Source organism: Neopsephotus bourkii, unplaced genomic scaffold, assembly GCF_033783945.1.
Source record: "Neopsephotus bourkii isolate Nb327-2 ecotype Australia unplaced genomic scaffold, CSIRO-AGI_Nbou_v1 NB_1663, whole genome shotgun sequence".
Taxonomy (NCBI): Eukaryota; Metazoa; Chordata; class Aves; order Psittaciformes; family Psittacidae; genus Neopsephotus; species Neopsephotus bourkii.
The window spans coordinates 5524866-5540492 of NW_026902137.1; the positions used below are offsets into that span (position 1 = coordinate 5524866).

Sequence of the window (15627 nt, forward strand, 5' to 3'; positions counted from 1 at the left end):
TACTAAAAGATTATTTCTAAAATATTTTATATCTCACATTCATTTTCTTTGCTAAGAATTAATTGCATAAGCAGTGGGTATCTGACCACTATTAAGTCTTCTATCGTAACCCAAAATTAAGAATTTAATGTGGATTATTCATAACATCTATCCAGCTAATTCAAAGTAATTTTTCTTTGCACTAGGCAGAATTTACACTTTCTTGAAATGAGCTTACCTCCTCATGAGACTTTGAAAAGAAGTCAACCTGGGCTGTCCTAAAGCCTTTGGCACACCTATGTCACTACTCTGCTGCAGAGCTGAAGGGTTTTATTCTATGTCATCCATAGGTTTCATCCTGCTCTTTCATAGGTGCATGTGGCTGCGTAAAGGAGGAAAATGAATCGGAGTTCTTTGGCCCTACAAATGGCAAATGGATGTGTGGCCCTGCTACTTAATATAGGTAGGTAGAGAATTCTGTTCTTGTAGCATTTTACACAAACTTGTCATACAAGACACTTACTGTGAAAGGCTAGAAGAGTGAAGAATAAGACCTCATATTTCAAGGCTCTGTCTTGTTATTTTAAATTAGCTCAGCAAGGAGCTGCCTGAAGTTTTCTGGCAGTCATAATAAGCTTCTGTGAGAAAGACCTATGATGCTGGACTACCTGGGTTTATATCATGATTGCTCCTTATTACTATAGAATCGCTCAGGTTAGAAGGCACCTTGGGAGGTCTCTTATCCAACCCCCTGCTTAAAGTCAGGAGAAATACTGAGTTGACACCAGGGTTCTCAGGGCTTCTCTCAGTTGGGTCTTGAAAACTTCCAGGGAGGGAGATGCCATGACCTCTCTGGGCAGAGTATTTCAGTGCTCGATTGTCCTTGCTGAGGAAGAAAGTTTTTCTTGCATCCATACAGAAAATCCTGTTTCAGTCTCTTTCTTGTTCTCATACTGTCTCACCTCAAAAAAGAGCCTGGGTCCATCTTTTCTGCAACTGCTTTGTAGAGTGTTGTAGAGCTGCTGTTATATCGAGATGTACCAATACTAGCACTAGGTAAGATGCTTGGAGCCGTCAGGTTAATTCCTTACTACTGCATGATGTGGGGAAACAGTAAGAGGAGCAGGCGTGTTTGAAAGTTGGATTGGTGGATCCCGAATCTAGACAGGACTGGCCATGTACATAGACTGAAAACTAATGTCTGTTGTAACTTGAATAGTGGAACTGAGAAATGCTGTTTATCTTCTTGAAACTTGGAATAGCATTTAACAAAAAATGAACCTCGTTAGCTTAAGAAGGTGTAACAAACTCAAATTATTTAATGTGTACACATCTCGAAGCTGAGCAAGAATTGAATTTATTGGCAAAACAGCATTACTGGGTTAAATTCTGGATCTCTAATATGCTGAAAGTGTGCATTCAGACTGTTATTTCATGGGACTTGAAAAGCCTCTAACAAATCAGTTTGAAGTAGGCTGCCTAGAATGGCAAAATCCTCTTTCAGAAAAGAAATAACTGTAGCTGTATGCAGGCCACAGAAGTCTTTGTTTAAAGCACATTGCTGATTTTTGGATTTATTTTTTTTTAACATAAATGCAAGCTAGGATAAAACACATAGCTAAGCAAAAAAGGACCTCTTGGAGTCAGATATTTGTGAATAAAGTGTCGGCTCTAGAAAGGTAATACAAATGATATACAGTTGCTTTGTAGTCGTTGGCTCTTTAATTGAGCAGACTGATGTGTTGCGAGCATAATGGATCTTTGGAGCAGACTGAGAATGAGGTGCTGTTATTTTGTTTCTCTAAGCCACACATTTGAAGTGCAGGTGAATGCAAACCATTTAAGAAATAATTGGTCTGACCTAGCATTGGTGTAGCCATTTTGGCAGCAGTAAAAGAGGTGTTACTCAGGTGACAGAAGACAATGAGACAGAGATATATAACACAATATTTGCTCAGTCTAAAAAAAGTCAGCCTAATGAGAAGAGGAAGAAAAAAGCTACAAAAGAAGTCCTGTCCTTTTTGGTTCCACTTACAGCCCCTGCACATTCTTCTACTTCATTAGCCAAATTTCAGTACCTTTCCATCTTTCCTGATTGCTCTTTAAAAACAGTCCGTCCCCCCGTCCCCCTGTCCCCCCCCCGTTTCATTTATCATTTCTATCCTTGCTAGTAAAATCCTTATCCATGACCTGGGCAGCTCAAACCTGGATCACTGCAACTTCCTAGTTTTCCTTGTATCAGTTCCCTTCTCTTCATGTACATCTGTAAGAACACAACTGAGTTCATTTCATAATTTGGCTGCTCTGTGACACCCTTTCCTTCAACAAACCTATGTAAATGTGGTTTGAAGTAATGTAAATACTTCAAAAAGTATTTACATTAAATACTATAAAACTGTTTTACTACTTAAAAAATATTGTGAGTTCCCTGGAAAAAAAGTTGTTTTTGAAGAGCAGACATTTACTATTAACACTTTGAAATCAAAAGGTCACACCCAGGTGAATGGAGCTGATCTATGGATATTGAAAATCTAGCTTCAGGTAATTCTATATGGGCTTTAAAAGGTATTGCAGAGTTATTTTTTAATGTGTTCTCTGTACTGCTGCACATGCAAGCAGCTTCATATAGGCTAATGGCTTTTATCCCTCGTCTGAGTGGTGTGTTCTGGTGACATAAGGAAAGGATGAAACAGAAGTTCTTAGTCTCTCAAAATCTAGTGAGAATGGGACTTTCCAGGAAAGGATGTAGATCTTAGAGACCTTAAGTCAGGTGCATTTATGAAGGAGGAAACTGGCAGGAAAAAGTTCCAGTGTGTCAAGTTGTGAGTAATATTCATATTTGTCACAGCAGGGGTCACTGGCTCAACAACAGAAAGAGTTGCATGAAGCAGTGTAAATGTTCTTGGTTCCTCCTCATCAGACAATACCTTTTTGGAAACCTGACGCTGACGCAGGCAGTGCAGTGACTGCGGGGAGTACACCTTCAGACGAGATGCAATCAGAGAAGGTACAGTTGCAAAGTGGTTCTTGCTGTTAATTTTACCTGTGGCATCTTCTGTTGATGGACATGGAGATCTTTAAAAGGAGAAACAATGGATTGTTTTGGAATCCACCTAGAAGGGCTGAGTAATAATTCTACTTGGAGAAATGCTTATCGGGCCCAGGTTGATACACATAGAATTTCAGGGTCACAGAGGCTCAGACTCCTGCCTAATGATTGCTTCATCTAGTCATTAATGCTCCATTGGAGTCACTTGGTTAACTATGAAGTTGGTTTATCAACCCTACTTGTATTCTTTCCTGGATGACATTTTAAAACACAACAGCCTTCAAAATGTTTGTCTTTTGAATTGTATGTTTGTATGGTATTCTCTGTGAAGCTTAGTGGCTCAGCTGCTTCAGTGTGGCTGGCCATATTAAGCTCTCAGCAAGTGAAATGATAGGGTCCTTAGTATGTGAGCTTAGACATGAACGGTCTAATAGGATGTTACAAGACATTTTACTTACCTGTTTTGATGTCTTACTGGAAGTATGCTTATGAGGGATATGAAAGTGGAACGTGACTTCGAAGAACAAGAGTGAAACTTTACAGATGTGATGTAGATTACTCTGCTGCTTGAAAAACTTCACGTCTTTATAGAATCCTTGGGAGCAGATGTAATTGTGCTTTGATACAAGTCAGCGTTTGTGCCGACATGCAGATTCTTGACCATAGCCAAGCAGATTCTCAGCTGAGCATAAACTCATGTTGACGTTTTGGGGATCAGGCTTTCATCTGGGGTTTCTGCACACATGTAAATGGGTGCATTTGAATATTTTTACTAGATGGCTAATGGACATGGGTGCACAGCTGCTCCTGGATTTCCTGATTCTGGGAGAGACATGATGAGCACAGAAGGCTCCTCTTAGACGGTAAACGCAACTGTGGCATGGTAAAAGATTTGCCACTACAAAGTGAAGAACTGTCATTGCCACATGGGAACGTTAGTCCCATTTATTCTTCTTGATCCTGTTAAAGGGCACTTGAATAGCAAGCTGTCATTATTTGGATTCTTTCAATGTTTTGTATTAATCTAAAAGCAGCACCAAGAGGTGGCATTTAAAATCCTTTCACTTGCATTTTTAGGATGCTGTAATAGAGTTTCTTCCTAACATGTTCAAGGTCTATTAAATAAATCATAGAATCATAGAATAGTTAGGGTTGGAAAGGACCTTAAGATCATCAAGTTCCAACCCCCCTGCCATGGGCAGGGACACCTCACACTAAACCATCTCACCCAAGGCTTTTGCCAGCCTGGCCTTGAACACTGCCAGGGATGGAGCATTCACAGCCTCCCTGGGCAACCCATTCCAGTGCCTCAGCACCCTAACAGGAAAGAATTTCTTCCTTATATTCAACCTTAAATGCACTGAAGGATTCCTCTTCCTTCTGATATGGGCTTGTCAAGTTAATCTAATTTCAGTGTCTGCACATGGAACGTGTGCTATTTTCTCCTTTCAATGATTTCAAAAAATTAATAATTAAAGTTTCCTATTTTTGCTTAATAATTAGTGCAAATTACTGCACTTTTCTTCCTTTGTGTTTTATAATATTATGGTAATCATTGCTATGTGTACCTGTATGCGTGACACATTAAAAACATTTTTTGTCAAATCAGTTGAAGAAATTGCTGAGCCAGTACAACTTCAGGTTAGAGAACTTTGTAGGCCAAATTTACTAATAAATCCTGGCATGACGCTTATTGCAAGGACGCCAGCCTGTCAATGGCTTAATCATGGAGCATAATCCTGATATCTCTTTATTGTACTGTGGAAAATGATTGTTCGTGACTGACTAGAGCGTGAGCTTGCTCATTTCCAAAGTAAGCTGTGTTCTTAAAAAGGAATGGTGCTTATTTACATCCTGCTTCTGTAAGGGGCTGAGCCATGTACATGAAGGTGCTTGGCATCTCTTAGGAAGGCTCAGCAAGGTCCAAGCCTGACCCTCCAAAGATTGATATTTGTCTGAGGTAGGAAGCTCGCTTTATGTTTTGGATTTTTAACTCACCTCTGTAAAAAAAAATATAGCACTGAATATATCCCCCCTTCCTCCTTGAGAGAATGTTTATGGATGGTTGCTTTGCCTTCCCTTTTCTCCAAGCTCTGGGTTTGTGATGCATGTCTCTCTTAGAAGTAAATAAATTCTGCCTCTTCAGAAAATATCACGGTTCATTTCCTTAATTCCTGTGGAAGGTAGGGCAGTTAGTCAAGACAGTTGGCTCAAGTAATCAGTGCTGAGGGTTTTCACTTCTGTACTTATTCTGAGGAATGGTCAATAAGAAAGGATTAACCAACAGAGAAATCTCCCCATCTATGAATTTTGATGGGATTCATGCTTATATGTGTTTTGTGTTTTTTTTTTTTTTGCTTTGCAGTACAGAGTAAGTCCCCACTTAAATTGTGATCAAACACTTAGTACACAGACCCTGAGCTTCCTCTGAACAGCGGTTGCTGTGGATATGTGGGAGAAGAGCTCTGTGCAGCACCATGGGGGCTCGGTCAAGCACAAGCAGGAGCCTTAGAACAGTTTGATTGTCTTGAAAATAGAATCCAGCCACATCATGGGGTTTAGTTTTCCTTGCTGGGATTGAGTGGTGCTTGATGTGCACCATTCATTGGGGGCGAGGCAGTGCTGCTTTGCGCTCAGTCGCTTGCTTCTGATTAAAAAGACAGGATAGAAACAAGCTTGCACAAGTTGCTTTACACACTTTGGTAAGGTGACTTTCCACTAATATACACTTGACCAATGCCTAACATTCAAAATCATTTAAAATATTGTAACACGCTAATAGATATGACTACTTACAGCCTTTAAATTTACTCTTTTTTTTCCCTTTTTCTGTTTGTAAGTTTTCAGAAACTTACTCTTTGTGAATATAGTCAAGCTATAAAATCCTAAAGCTGGCTACTGATGTTGAACTTTATATTCTCTATTTTTCAAATGGACCTGTACAGTCAGGAAAGCCTCTGCAGAGAAAATGTATCAACTCAGGTTGGTCAATTTGTGGTTATTGAGTGACTATGTGTAATCACTGTTTATAAACTATTAATGAAATTCACAGGAGAACTAAGTGTAATAGCAGGTCAGGGAAGAAAAGGTGGGAGGAGAATGGGTCTGAGTATGTAAACTTTCTTTTAAGGTGGCATTTATTAAAATCAGTATCAGTGATAAATCAGGATACAGCACAGCTGCCCTTTTAAATCACTTCCTATGAAAATTAGACCTGACTTGAGTTGCTGGAGATAAGTGGTAAGAATTTAGCCCATGCTGACCTCCTACGGCTTGATGTTTTTTCCTTGTTTATTTTAGCTTTCCTGATACCTTGATCAGTTACTACTTTGGTACAATGGGTCTCTGAAAGAAAACTTTAATTATTAGATGGGTGGTGGATGAAACAAATCAGCTCCTGCTTCTGAAATTTGTGTGCATGGATCTTTGAGATCCTTCTATTTGAGATGCTCTAGTTTATTCATAAAAATAGATGTTCTAAGTATGTGGATTTGTGGTATAATCACCCTACAACGTTGATCAAAATATTTACAGGGTTTGGTGGAGTGAATTAGTGGAGTGAAACTTAGCCTGGATATTTAGGGAAATTTACTGGGGAAAACTCTTGAAAAATTATGGCTTCGTGTGAGTATACTCAGTTAATCCCTTCGTATTTCTCTTCTTGCATAAGAGCTGCAAATCAGTGCAAATGTAACAGCAGTAAACTTTCTTTTCCTATTAAAAAACCTAATTTTGCTTAGATGTTCTCTTTATAGTGTTTTTCAGCCTCTGTTTGGAGTCTTAAGTAATACTGGTGTAAGGATGAGTTTTCATAGCAACAGTGTACAAGGCATGAACAAAATCTGTTACTGGATATCAGATTAGAACACGTTCTAGAAAGGGCAGAAATTTCAGAAATGGTTTTGTAGTAAGCGTTGAGACAGAAGTGTTTCTGCTTCAATGATTTAGTCTTCTGTAGGAATAACCTTCAGTACAACAGCTCCATAAATGCCCTTTTTCTAGGAAGTTCAGTTGAGCTCTCTTCTTCCCTGTTCTGATGCTCACAGTAAGGAAGGACAGGCTGCTTGGAAGGGGGAGAGGGGACATTTGTGTTTATTGTTTTCCTAAAATCGCTGGTTCCCAGCGCAAGAGTTCTGGCTTTTTTCATCAGTGGTGAGTTGCTGCCTACCAAGCTTGCCACACCTCCCAGGCCATGGGGATGCGACAGGTACTCCATTGGTTGGATATTTCTGTATGCATGTGCAACTCATTAAAAGTCTTCAGCAGAATTAAGTATTTGTATTGTCATACTGTCTAGGAGCACAGATGGTCTTGCTATTAAAGCTCAAGACTGAGAGCCAGGTGGTCTCAGTACTACTTCCAAGCTCTGCCACAAACTTGACATGTGGCTCTGGGCAAATCAGTTGAACACTCTGTGCTTCTGTTTTCCCACTGGTACGGTAGGTACAGTGATTACCTGCCTGATATACAGTATTTTGTGATTTTAGTGCCTTATGAAGTATTTGGAGATCTTCAGTTGCAAGCTGATGCAGAACTGCTGAGCTTTGTTGATGTAGTATAGAGATTAGGAAGAGAAATTCCCTTATCTTCTTTCCTTAAATCTGACAATTATGTCAGAATCTCCAAAGTCACAGCTGTCTTGAATTAGAAAAGGCAGCAAGTAGGAAAATAATCTATATGTAAAACTTCCAAGGTAGTCAGTTTATCTCTGTTCCCATAAAATCAGGAGGGATCTTGCCTTAAAAACAGCCCCAGTGTTTTGAGTTAGCTGTAAAATAATAAACTTGAATAAAATTCTCTATATAGTATATGGGTTTGGTACACCACATAACATTGGTAAAATTCTACTGACTATTTGTAAAGAATACCTGTATGTGCAGCAATAGGTTGGGACTTCTTTGATAGAGGCTGATTATAGTATGGTGCAGTGTTCTGGTTTATGATCCCCCACTGAGACCTGTCTTTAAGATGTTTAGGCATTTGAGGTTCGAGTTTATACGTGCACCTACATCTGTGACTGTTTCGTGTCCAGTAGTAATTATCTGGCAATCATGTGCAAACACACATAAAGAGATGAAACAAGTATTTTCAGAAAAAAAGCCGAATTCGTATATACATACTCCATAAATGAGCACTTAAAATAGGCACAGAAAATGCACACCAGTGTCAGACCTCCTCTCTGAAAAATCCAGCCTTTAAGACAACATCTGATTTGCAAATGAGATGCAAGATAGGTTCTTATTAAATAGTTAAATATCAAGGTTTGAATTTTCATAAAAGGGCAATTTCAAACCTCATTTGTGTGTGTAATTATTGTGCTTGTGAGAGCAACCCTGGTAAACGTGCACATAAATGTCATGTCAGGTTTATAATGGGTCATTGACACGCTCCCTTCCCACAATTGGGTCTGTGGTCTCTGCACAGAGATAGAGCTGAGGGAATATGTAAAACGGGTGTAAAAATCTGGCAGAAAGAGTTTTCTTTCTTGCTGAAAAGAGCAGCAAAGCTTTGTGTACACATCGTCATATTCTCAAGATGGAGTTGCAGCTCTGGGGTCTAAACAAACTGAATCAGTTTTTAAAATAACAGTGCATACTAAACCTTAGAAATTCAAATACAGCGTTTTCCAAGGCTAAAGATTTGGCAAATGCACTCTTGTAAGGCTGTTGTCACTTCCTCTTTCGAAAAGGTTTAGAGAAACTTCTCATTCCTTTTTTTTTCATGCTGGGATTTATTTTTTTTTTTATCATCCAAAAGCTGTGAAATACTTGAAATCTGAGGCCGTTGCTATCAGATAACACACTTTAAGACTCTACATTAAAGAATCTCCCACATGCTTGTTCTCAGGCTTGAGATATGCACATGCCTAAAACAGCCTTTGGTCACAGTAGATTGGGCTGTGCAGACTGATCTGAAAATATTTATCCAGCACTATGAGAAATTAGAGGAAATACAGCCCAGAATTCAGTGGTGGAATCTGCTGCCAATATGCAACTGAGGTCAGGAGCAGCAAGATTCAGACAGGAATTCTGTGGTTATGTGTAAATCATGAATACTTAAGAGTTAATGTGGTTGATTCTAAGGAACAGAGTATGGGAAGGAGGAAGAAGTTAATTTTTCAGGGTAAATCTACCTTTGTTAAAATTCAGGGTGACATCTTGTGGGCAGGGAGGTGTAAATTATGTGTAAGTTTTGGTGTTTCACCTTTCTTTGGTTGCTGGCAGGGGAGGAATTCAGGACTGTACAGCCCATGGGTCAGAGCCAGTGAAGTGATTCTCATGCCTTTATTTATATTAATCACAGAGTAATATATATCTATCTTGTATCTGAACAATCTCTCTACAAAGGTGGAGGGTTTTGGTGATTGTGCTTTTGTGGAGAAGGAATAAATAGCTTCATGAGATGGCAGTGTGGGTGGAGGGACAGCAGGTATCGGTCTCCTGCAAGAAGCAAGGTAAAATATCAGGCTGAACAAAAGTAGCAGCAGAAGGCAGGATACAGAACATGCTGACAGATATCGGTCAAGAGTCAGAACCCAAGGCTAGGACTTGAATAGACTCAGGAGAAGCAGGCAGGAGGCCAGGCAATGAATAAAAATTAGCATGCCCCATACTGCTCTCCATATTGTTGCTTGCCTGACTACTCTCCCTTCCACCCCCTCTCCTGTATTTTCTTTAACGTACCAGTGGTCAAAGGAAATAATGATATTATGTTTGTATGGAAGGCCCTTGAAAGCTATTCTGAGACTAGAGTCCAGAAAAACGTGATCTCTGTTTGATTCTGTGTTTAGTGGGGATTCAAATCCCAACTTAATTTAATCTTTTGATTTATCCTGCAGGTACTGCCTGATTATATTCCAGTGCCACCAGTATTAGAAATGCAGGTATTATTTTTATTTATTTTTTCTGCTTTTAGCACTGAGAACAAAAAAGGCTTAACAAAAGTCATTATTACTGTTACCCTCTATAATGCATCATGAGTGAATAGTTGCATCTCTGAGCTTGTACCCCATCACTTCGTATTAACAACATCAGGGTTGCACAAATCTTTGTTCTGCACTTCAGCTATAGCAGCACAGGATGCTATAATAGGACTGAAAACTTGCTCTGCTTGCTGTGAGTGGTTAAGCTGCCACCATTGCTGCAAGATGGATAGGATCCCACTTAGGAAGCTCAGGGCTTGCCAGGTATAAGGAGGAGGGTGACACTGTGCAGATTTAAACCAGTTCCTTTAGAGGGTGTTGTGAGATTGTGGACAAATTCCTTAGGGATACATGTGTGAGGATGGGGGTTTTTCAGTGTATTTAAAATAACTTGTAGTGTCATTAAAATGTTTGAGAATCCCAAGGAAAACAACCATTAAAAGGTACAGACTGAAAAGGCAGAGGTAATAGCAACGAACTTGCTGTGATTTCAGTGATCCCCTTCACTGAAATACCTGGGCAACTCATGTGCATTCATGTGTTGAAATAAATGGGAATTCACTTTCATACCTTTATTAGCCTAGCAGGCATTCTCTCCATGCCTAAGCTTCCTACATATGAGATAGGGGGTCGGCATTTCCCCTTCCTGGAGTTCTTGCAGAATGAGTACAGTAAAATCAGAATATAATCAGGCACCAGTTATTGTTGCTGTAGTGACATGCCAGATCCCGTGTGTGTTGTCTTGGCTTTCTGTTCCAAGGCTACTAGTTTCCATGTTCGTTTTCTTGTTTTCCTCATGTTCCCTATCTGGACCTTTGAAGTATTAAGCACTTTTATTTAATTTTTCCTCTTAGTTTCCTAAACAAGATCCAGTTCATTCATATCCTTCAAAAAGTCACTAAAATTAAATTTTTGAAATCATATTAAATCTTTAATATTCTCCTATGGATGATAATATGCCTAAGCAGACAAGGACAGCATGCAAATCTAGTGGCATGCCTGACAAACATAATGCATTTATATTAAATCTATTGTACAGTAAGAATTTCTAACTGGCAGTGATCAGAGGAAACCATGCAATTGGATTAATAGATAATTTAGGCTGTAATCCAACAAAGCAGTTAAGCATATGCTTAATTTTAAGCATGTGTAGTATTACTTGATGTTAGTTGAGGCAAAACAAGCTTAAAACTAGGCACATGCTTAAATCAGTTTTTCTGGCTTGCTGACTTACTTGCTGGTGTGAACAAATAAGGTTTTTACAGCTGGAAATGCATGCAGGAGCAAAGTGTCCATTTTTTCCTGTGATCATTAAAACAGCATTCCAGCTCAAGTTTCAAAGCATAATATTTTTATAGGGGGTTAAAAAATGGTGCTCACCAACTGCAGAGGTAAACAGCTTAAAAATTATTTATTTTACCTGCATTCCTGGTTAAACTGAGTTAAAAATAATTAGATAACCCTGTAAAAGCTGTGACTGGTGCTGTTAATTCCACCTAAAGATTTTCTCATGCAATACCCAATAAATGGAGTTATCTTTTAACAAAGGCTTTAAGGGGATTAATATACTGTACAGAAGATGCTTTCTGTAACTCAGTTAAGATATTTGCTGCAGATCTGAGCTAGATCTGAAAGAAGAAAACTGAGCTTCCTGAATGACCTTAGATTGTCACCCAGACTTTTTTTGTACCATCTCTACCAGCTAACTTGCTTCTGACGCTTTACAGTATTTGTGGCCTTAATTGAGGGACATAACCAAACAAATTTATCATCACAGCCCATAAAAACGACAGAATTCATATGGTAGCATTCTTCATTCTCTCCAATTTGTTTCCCTGAAATCCCTGCAGCAATTTATTTGCTGAATACACGGGTTTTCCTCCTTATGAAAATTACAAATTGTTGTCAAGGTTAACGAGTTAATATTCTCATTCAATATTTATTTTATATAGGGGGAGGGGGAAGGAAGAAGTGCGACTGTTCGCACACTTTCTTCCACGGCAAAGTCTGGTTTCTTAATCAATATGACAAGGACACTGTCCTTTGGATAATACCCTGAATCATCGGGACTAAAAAATGAGCTTTATTAATCAACAGCCCCTGATTAATTATTATAAAGTGATGCTCATACATTTCTGTACATTTTAATAATTCCTGCAGAAGGCTAACAATGTCCCCAGTGATTTGAAGGCTTTGGGGTTTGAATTTTTCTAAGCAATGTCACAATAAATAGTCCAAGGGTACTACTGCTCGCTCACTAATCCAGTCTGTTTCAATCCAGCAAATGAGTAAAACCTTCTTTTTCTTATTTCCCATCTATAATTTATCATTTGCATACAAAGTAAGAAGCCAGAATCGGCAGTCTCATCAGTTTTCAAAATATCAAGGGACAACCAGGGTGATTTATAGCAGGCTACACTATCTAGATCATAAAACCAGAATATTTCTGTAAAAACAGACCTAAGCAACTTCTCGATAAGAGTAACTGTCTAGTGGATAAATGTGATGAAGGTCATCAGTCTGGAGAACTTCGTATAGACCTTAGTAGCCATTAGGTCTTTCTTTACACAGAAATATCCCATCCCAAAACAGCTAACAGGCATCATCTTCAAACAGCAATTTGTAGTACTAAAAATACCTCTATTTAAGGCTCTTTTAACCATTAAAGAATATAGGCTGTGTGTTTGCTTGCTACCAGTGAGATGAAAAATATGCCACCTGTTTCTTTTGCTTTCAATGCACTTTTGAAGACATAACCTTGCAGAAAGGAACAGATGCATTCTCTTGGTTATGAAATGGTCCAGCCCCAAAAGATATGTAAGAAGGTGACCACAGCTGGCAAGCATTTGTATTTTAGTTCTAAAGGGCAACATATTTCTGAGCCACAGTGCAAATGCTCAGATGGCTGTACTGCAGATTTGAAGACAAATTAATGTTAATCTACTGAGGTAATAGAAGTATGAAAAGGGTCAGGCATAAAGCGTTATCCTGCACCAGTTCTGATATGTTTATTCTTCTTACTGGTCATCTCATAGTCTGGCTTTCTCTTCCTGTAAAATATTTGCCCAGCTCTGACAGCTCACAAGGATGCTTTTCAAGTGCTGTGGCTGTGATGGATGATATCAGACTTCCAAAGTCACTAGCATCCCATGTTAGTGTTTTAAAATGGTGTGTTTGCATTGGAGAAACTCAGTGGCCTTTTCACAACCTTCCTGCAATGAATGTTTTAATTACTCATCAGTGTTCATCTATACAAAGTCGAGTCCTGGGAATTTTTCACAGTGAGATGTTACAATCTATGCACAGGTAACCCCACAGGTTATTTGGTTTTAGCTTCTTGATTTCTGGTTTAATTTCGGTATGTCAATAATGAGTTCTCTCTTCAATTTATTAATGTGAACCACTGAAAAAAAAATTCATTGCTTTAGGATGCTTTGCGACAAGCAGTACTCTTCTGCATTTTGCCCTCTAGAAATATGGGTCCTGATCACAGATAACTAAAATGAGATTAGGATGTTAGCTTTCTCAAGAGATAACAGCAGTCTAGGTCATAAAACTACCATATGGCAGATTTGGCAGTCTTTACAGAGGTCCATGGTTTAATTATCACAAAGACAGATTCAGTTCCCTACTTGCAAATGCCTGGGTCCTCCTGTGGCAAGGACTGGCAATGCAATTAAGGGGAAAGCTGTATTGTACTTGGCTGAAACAAGAAATGACCTTACTGTGGCCAGCACTGTCACTTCCTAACATTTCACTCATGATTAAGCTTATCATTTCAAACAAACAACATAAAATGTCAGGTCTCTGGTCTGTTTAACATGCGGGAGGAGGGGCAGGGAGGGTAGAGAAGCATAAACCGTGACTCTGTATTGCATGAATCCAAACTGGAAAGCTTTCCTTTTGAAAAGAATTTTAGAAAAGGAAGTTGACAACTGAATTAGAAAAGAGCAGTTTCTCTGCAGACAAAGTTTGTCTTTCTGGTTAAGTCTTTTAGTTACTTGCATCAAATTGCTTGGTGTTCTGTTTCCAGTCCTTTGACCATTCCCACAGTAATGTGTTCTTATACCACTCCCACTTCCATACACAGCCCCTGCTGTGTGCTGGATTTCTGCTGGAGTAACTATGTTGTCACTTGTACTTCCCTGTGAGCACCACCTATTTATTATAGAGTAACTGTGCAGAAGAACACGCAATTCTAGGAAAAACAGTATTTCATCTTATTTACATGGGTTTGAGTCGGTAGAGATCTGTTTGCTCCATAGACTGTTCTTGTCAGCACAGAAAACCAGCATAAGGTTGATGCAAATGACTTCCATTAAGAGCAAAAACTAGGTCTCAGTGTGCAACTGAAATGTTGTTTTAAATGGTCATTTCCAAAAGATGTCCTTCTCTTTGCCTAGAATATGCAGTGGTCTTACTAGTAAGAGGTATGACAATTGTATTCATTGAATAGAGAAAAGTGTGTCCTCATATGTATGAACATTTTACTGAGAGCAAAGTCATTCATGTTCCTTGTTTTAAGGTAATCACACCAGCTAGTATTGCAAGACTGAAGTACCAAGTTAATTTAACTCACCCTTGCAGCTAACAAAATAATTGCTGTAGCTCTTTTGTGTGCAATCGTAGCAGTGAGGATGCCTTTTTGAAACAATCGCATTGTAACTTGATCTTTAAGGTTTTTGAAAGGCTGACATCACTGAGAGTGAATGATGCACATAGACCTAAATGATATGTGTGCTTCTTGTCAGCAGGATAAAAGTATTCCTGAATCCAACCAATATTTAATAAGATGGAAAAATACTAAAATGAAGGGAATGATAAACGTTAAATACTTACTTTGTAGTAGGTGTAGAGAAAGAATCTTTGAGTATTCAGTTAAAATGGCTCTACGAAACCTGCTGCTTATTGTGTTTAGTTATGCAATGTTGCATGAGCATATCTATGGCTATTGTTATTTTTAACTACTTGCAATATCTGATAGTTTTGAGTTGTAGTGACAACTCCATTTTCTTCACATCTTGGCTAATTTTATGTGAGCCCTTGGAGACTAAGTTTAGTTCATAGTCATGTTCATGTCCAATTAAAAAGTAATAGATCTGAAACATATATTCCAAATCAAAAGAATGCAATGCTGTCAAACACAAGAATTACAAAGCCAGCCAGCCAGGGTTCATGAGATTGCAGAAAATCATTTTTAATATATATTTAATTTCTGAATCTTTACAATAAGCGAAGCATATTTAAATCCATCTTCACTCTAGTCAAGGCTATATAAAATATCCATTTTCATTATTATATTTTGAAATATTCAGGGTCATCTTAAAGCTGGGATTTTAACTAGCACAACAAATCGTATGAGACACATGATTAGACTGAGAGCTAGCATCAAGAAATATGATATGCCAGTGAGTTATTTCTCAACTATGCTTTCAGTTGGTAACTAAGGAGGTAGAGTTTTAGGTAGTAAAGAAGTGAGCTCCTGATTGTTCTTGGCCATTCGTTTTCAGGGAATGAAGTATGCAACATCAGATGGGCAGAAACCATGGAATTTTAATTATAAACTCTGCCCTTGGTTAGTTGTATTTTTTTGTGTAAAAAGTTTGAAGAGATGTGTTAAAATGGAAATATATTAGGTGGGACATGAGAATAAAATAGAAAAACAGTTCCTGTCAGA

At 38.6% G+C, this 15627-nt stretch overlaps 1 long non-coding RNA gene across 1 annotated transcript in view; it reads left to right on the plus strand.

Moving 5' to 3' along the window:
* The first annotated feature begins 324 nt into the window (after positions 1-324).
* Positions 325-15627, plus strand: part of LOC133224094 (uncharacterized) — a 39190-nt gene continuing 23887 nt past the window's right edge. Inside the window, exons 1-2 of the long non-coding RNA XR_009728764.1 lie at positions 325-442; positions 9867-9911. This is a non-coding gene — a long non-coding RNA (uncharacterized LOC133224094). The remainder of the gene's footprint in view (positions 443-9866; positions 9912-15627) is intronic.